Below are 6,000 nucleotides of genomic sequence, written 5' to 3' on the forward strand. Positions count from 1 at the left end.
GGGGTAGAGCGGCAGGGAGGGGTAGATGGGCTGGGAGGGGGTAGAGCGGCAGGGGGTAGAGCGGCAGGGGGGTAGAGCGGCAGGGAGGGGTAGAGCGGCGGGGGAGCGGCAGATGGGCTGGCAGGGGGGGTAGATGGGCTGGGAGGGGGGTAGAGCGGGAGGGGGTAGAGCGGCAGGGGGTAGAGCGGCAGGGAGGGGTAGAGCGGCAGGGAGGGGGGTAGAGCGGCAGGGAGGGGTAGATGGGCTCGGAGGGGGTAGAGCGGCAGGGGGGTAGAGCGGCAGGGAGGGGCGGCAGGGAGGGGTAGCGGCAGGGAGGGGTAGATGGGCTGGGAGGGGGGTAGAGCGGCAGGGGGGGTAGAGCGGCAGGGGGGGTAGATGGGCTGGGAGGGGGGTAGAGCGGCAGGGGGTAGATGGGCTGGGAGGGGGGGTAGAGCGGCAGGGGGTAGATGGGCTGGGAGGGGGGTAGAGCGGGGGGGTAGATGGGCTGGGGGAGGGAGGGGGGGTAGAGCGGCAGGGGGGGGGTAGATGGGCTGGCAGAGGGGGTAGATGGGCTGGGAGGGGGGTAGAGCGGCAGGGGGGGAGGGGTAGAGCGGCAGGGGGGTAGTAGAGCGGCAGGGAGGGGTAGAGCGGCAGGGAGGGGTAGAGCGGCAGGTAGGGGTAGATGGGCTGGGAGCGGGGGTAGAGAGGCAGAGGCGGGGAGGGGTAGAGAGGCGAGGAGGGGTGGAGAGGCCGAGGCCAGGAGAGGTAGAGAGGCAGAGGCCGGGAAGAGGCCGGGAGGGGTGGAGAGGCAGAGGCCGGGAAGAGGCCGGGAGGGGTGGAGAGGCAGAGGCTGAGAAGGGTGGAGAGGCAGAGAAGGGTAGAGAGGCCTGGAGGGGTGGAGAGGCAGAGGCCGGGAAGAGGCCGGGAGGGTTGGAGAGGCAGAGAAGGGTAGAGAGGCCGAGGCTGGGAGGGGAGGAGAGGCAGAGAAGGGTAGATAGGGTGGAGAGGCAGAGGCTGGGAGGGGTGGAGAGGCTGGGAGGGGTGGAGAGGCAGAGGCCGGGAGGGGTGGAGAGGCTGGGAGGGGTGGAGAAGCAAAGAAGGGTAGAGGGGTAGAGAAGCAGGATGGAGAGATGTGGGAAGCAGAAAGAGGTAGGAGAGAAGGAGAGACAGGGTGCTGGACCTGCCTAGGAAACCCACCCACTGGCCTGGAATGTAGACGTTCGTATTGTCACACACACACACACACACACGGTCCCTATCACCCTCTGAACCTCAATGACAGGTTTTTGCATTTGTAAAAAGAAGCCATGCGAGAGCCCAATCGAGACAAAGGACTCTAGGGAGGGATATTGCCCTAAGGTGACAACCCAAAAGACAGAAAACAAAAGTCCACTGGAAGTGTGACTCGGGCCTGGGTGGTTTAACACTAAAACTCAAAAGGCTGCTCGGCCTGATTGAGACATCCTCTGACAACTTACTTATCAAGGAGTTTCTACGTTTTTAGAGTAGAGGCAGTGTTTCATACATCACTCAACTGCTATAGTGTGAGATGACATGAGAGGTCGGGGCCAAGGAGGGACTCTGTCCAAGCACTCTGTCCAAGCACACTGTCCAAGCACTCTGTCCAAGCACTCTGTCCAAGCACTCTGTCCAAGCACTCTGTCCAAGCACTCTGTCCAGAGTCAATCTAACAGATGTTAACAGAATAACAGTGTCATTGCTGAGGAACAGTTGTGGTCTCAGATGTCTCATCACCCTGGATGTTATCTGGTCCACTGTAATCAGTCTGTGGTGGCTGTTGTCTAACATCACCCTGCGTCTTTGAGAATGAAGGCTCCCCTACGCAATGAACTGAGAGCTAATGTTCAGATAGAGAACATTCCATTATGCATGTACAGTCCACCCACTGTCCCACATAAACCTGTGGTTTGTGTAGATTTAGCTTTTAGAGATTGTTTTTGATTTTGAACGTTGGCCAATAGCAGGGTTAATCTAGTAGGTCACACACCTGGACTCTTTGGATTTGAACATGATCAGCAAACCAGCAACTTCCAAAATGAGTTAAAAAAGGGGATGCATTCAGGTTATTCTAAATGTAATCTCATGATACAGTTCACAAATCCTCAGGCGTAGACTAAGCTTCCCATCAAACCAAAATTGGTTCTGTGAAAGTTCCCAGAACATTCATTAGGTCGCGGCAAATGTTCTCATAACACAAAAACTGTCCAGTCTTGCTGATGATTATATCATTTTTATATAAAAATTTGCCAAATGTTGCAAAAAATGTTTCTAGAACACAGTTAATCTGTTCTTTAAAGGTTCCCAGAATGGATTTCCTTGTCCCAGTTGGACAGTGTTTCCTCTGACACATTGGTGTGGCTGGCTTCCGGGTTAAGCCAGGAGTGTGTCAAGAAGCAGTGAGGTTTTGCAGGGTCGTGTTTCGGGGGACGCGTGGCTATCGACCCTCGCTTCTCCCGAGTCTGTAGGGGAGTTGCAGCGATGGGAAAAGACTGTAACTATCAATTGGGTATCATGAAATTGGGGGGGAAAGGGGTGAAAGTACAACAAAAACAAAAAAAGGTTCACAGAATGTTTCATTAGGTTGCGGAAACAGTCTGGTGAGAATTTTGTTCCCAAAACATGAAAACTGTCCAGATGTGCAGATGATTCTGGGCTGCAAAAAACATTCACCTGCTGTTGCTCGGGTTGGATAGCAGAGCTCTATTATGAGAACATTTGCCATAATTGAATTTTTCGGAACTTTCACAGAACCAATTTTGATTTGCTGGGAAAACATTACTGGAAACCTAATGAGAACTTTTCGGAAATGTTCTGTATGGGTTGTCACAGATATTGTGCACAACATTTTATTGACATTCCAAGGTTATTTAATTTAAAACATTTATACTTATTTTTAAATTCGACCCCCTTTTCTCCCCAATTTCGTGGTATCCAATTGTTAGTAGTTACTATCTTGTCTCATCGCTACAACTCCTGTACGGGCTCGGGAGAGACGAAGGTTGAAAGCCATGCGTCCTCCGATACACAACCCAACCAAGCCGCACTGCTTCTTAACACAGCGCGCATCCAACCCGGAAGCCAGCCGCACCAATGTGTCGGAGGAAACACTGTGCACCTGGCGACCTGGTTAGCGTGCACTGCGCCCGGCCCGCCACAGGAGTCGCTGGTGCGCGATGAGACAAGGATATCCCTAACCCCAAGCCCTCCCTAACCCGGACGACGCTAGGCCACGGACCTCCCGGTCGCGGTCGGCTGCGACAGAGCCTGAACCCAGAGTCTCTGGTGGCACAGCTAGCACTGCAATGCAGCGCCCTAGACCACTGTGCCACCCGGGAGGCCCCTTAAAACATATTTTTGAAGAAAAATATATATTTTGTTATCAAAAACATTATATTGGGATGTTATCATCCTAATGTTAGATACAACCCTAACTAGAACTTAATGGGAATCTTAGTTTAATGTTCTGGGAATGTTCCTGGGTTTGCTGGGTTCCCAGCTAGCAATCACCCAGGTCATCGATAGCGTCCGTAGAAGACAGGTTCCTTGACCAACTGTAGATGACACTGCTGGCATGACACCTTGTCAGAACCTTTCATACCTGTACAATAGAGAGAAACCAGGGCTAAGGACAGGGCTTAGAAAGGTCCGGCTGCAAAAACTCTCCCAGCTTCAGTTCAAAGAGCACAATTGCATTAAATGAATATATGTCGGTGGAGTCTGTCTTTGCCCCACTCACAAATGCCTCTTTACTGGTCAAAAAAAGATTAGGACTGAAACATGTTCTGACAAGCAAGAACAGCTAACAAACAATGTTTTTTTTTTCAATGCAATAATCATAAACTGGCAGAAAGGGTACAGGAAAACATCCTTGAGTGGAGTTTGATGTGAAATTACCAGTATTAATGACACTATTCCAAAACCCACAATGAACAAGGTCTTGGTTTGAATAAAACGTTATGGATCCCCTCCCTCAGCAACCATTGTTCCCTCCCAACCCCACCCCCACACCCCCATCAACCCATGTACAGTGCTCCCATCGTCTCTGTGCCCCTATGTGATGCACAACGCTGGGTAGAGAGAGACTAGAAGACCACTACCAATGGGCACAGCCTTAGCTTCCATGGCCTCTTCCATGGGAGAACCAGTCACCAGAGGCATGCAGAGAATTATCTATTTATTGAGGGGAAAGAACACTTACTGGGTCGCCACTCGATCACTGTCACCTTTGACCTTCTGGAGGTTTATGAGGGAGGGCCTCCCTGGCTCTGTAATGGTCCTCTAGCTTTGTGCTGTAGAATTCCACGTGGCACTCCCTCTTCCCCACACGCAGTTGTCCTATAACCTCTCCCTATAGCTCTCTCTCTCTATCTCCCTCTCTTTGTAGACGTGTGTAAATGCTTGGCATAGTATTGATGTCAGTACTTGACTCAAAAAAATCAAAAATGTAATACACCACCCTGTCATTTCCCCAGTCTCATAGTCATTGCAGCTAGTCAGTCATGTGATTACCCCACTGGGATCTGACCTTGCGTCCCTGTGAGCTAGGTTCTGGAAACTCCTAGCAACCAGAAGACAATAGTAGTCAATTACTCATATAAGGAGCGTTTATGGGAGCAGAAGTGAGAGAGGCCAGAGAACATGATTGATGACATCCTTTATGAACAATTATCATGGAAATGTATTATCGGTTTATTACTGAGTCAGTTTTTAAACATGTATGTGCTCTCTCTCTCTCTCTCTCTCTCTCTCTCTCTCTCTCTCTCTCTCTCTCTCTCTCTCTCTCTCTCTCTCTCTCTCTCTCTCTCTCTCTCTCTCTCTCTCTCTCTCTCTCTCTCTCTCTCTCTCTCTCTCTCTCTCTCTCTCTCTCTCTCTCTAGGATGAAGGCAGTGAGTAAGAGTAAGGAGTCGGTGCTGATTGAGGAAGAGAAGGACAAGTACCCTCAGCCTGTCCCCTCACTGGACTTCATCCTGAACAACTCTTCCCTGGAGCCCGGTCTGGAGTGCCACAGCCCGCTCCCTGACTACAACTACATAGTGCGCCCCTTCACCCCACCTGTGTAGCCCCACCCCATCGCCGTGGGAGACCCCCCCCCCCCCCGACCCTGGTGGAGAGTCTGACTGAATGCCTCAAGGCCTCTCCTTTGTTCTCCTCTGTTCTAGCTCACCCTGGTCTTCACAGTGCACCGTAAAACGCCTGCTGCTGCCTCTCTCCTTTTAACTTCTTCCATTTCTCCTCGTCCCCGGGGCCTGAGCTAGAGACAAGTTTGAGACGCTTTGTTACAACATGGGATCTGTTACTTTAGGACTGTGACACCTTTCTGTGTATCTGCACTTAGCCTGCCTGCTTCCCATCAGCCCACAGTGCAGGAAGGAGGAAGAAGAGTCTGCCTTCTCAGCCTGTCCCAGGGGTTCATCTATGTGCTGCTGGTCTTCTCCATACCCCACTGTGATATCCACACCACAGGAGGTTGGTGGCACCTTAATTGGGGAGGACGAGCTTGTGGTAATGACTGGAGCGGAGTAAGTGGAATGGTATCAAGTACATGAAACACATGGTTGCTATGTGTTTGATGCCATTCCTTTAGCTCCATTCCAGACATTACTATGAGCCGTCCTCCCCTCAGCAGCCTCCACTGATCCACACATACAGATACCTATAGATACCTATAGACCTACAGTGCTTTCAGAAAGTTTTCATACAGTTGAAGTCGGAAGTTTACATACACTTATGTAGGAGTCATTAAAACTCGTTTGTCAACCACTCCACAAATTTCTTGTGAACAAACTATAGTTTTGGCAAGTCGGTTAGGACATCTACTTTGTGCATGACACAAGCCATTTTTTCAACAATTGTTTACGGACAGATTATTTCACTTATAAGTCACTGTATCACAATTCCAGTGGGTCAGAAGTTTACATACACTAAGTTGACTGTGCATTTAAACAGCTTGGAAAATTCCAGAAAATGTCATGGCTTTAGAAGCTTCTGATAGGCTAATCG

At 50.7% G+C, this 6,000-nt stretch overlaps 1 protein-coding gene across 1 annotated transcript in view; it reads left to right on the forward strand.

Annotated features, from left to right (window-relative positions):
- The window catches only part of LOC123993360 (vascular endothelial growth factor receptor kdr-like), an 80,935-nt gene extending 75,146 nt beyond the window's left edge, over positions 1 to 5,789 (forward strand). Inside the window, exon 30 of the mRNA XM_046295435.1 lies at positions 4,877 to 5,789. The gene's annotated coding sequence lies outside the window, so the exon portion shown is untranslated. The remainder of the gene's footprint in view (positions 1 to 4,876) is intronic.
- The last annotated feature ends 211 nt before the right edge of the window (positions 5,790 to 6,000 follow it).

This window comes from Oncorhynchus gorbuscha, linkage group LG13 (genome assembly GCF_021184085.1).
Source record: "Oncorhynchus gorbuscha isolate QuinsamMale2020 ecotype Even-year linkage group LG13, OgorEven_v1.0, whole genome shotgun sequence".
Classification (NCBI taxonomy): domain Eukaryota; kingdom Metazoa; phylum Chordata; class Actinopteri; order Salmoniformes; family Salmonidae; genus Oncorhynchus; species Oncorhynchus gorbuscha.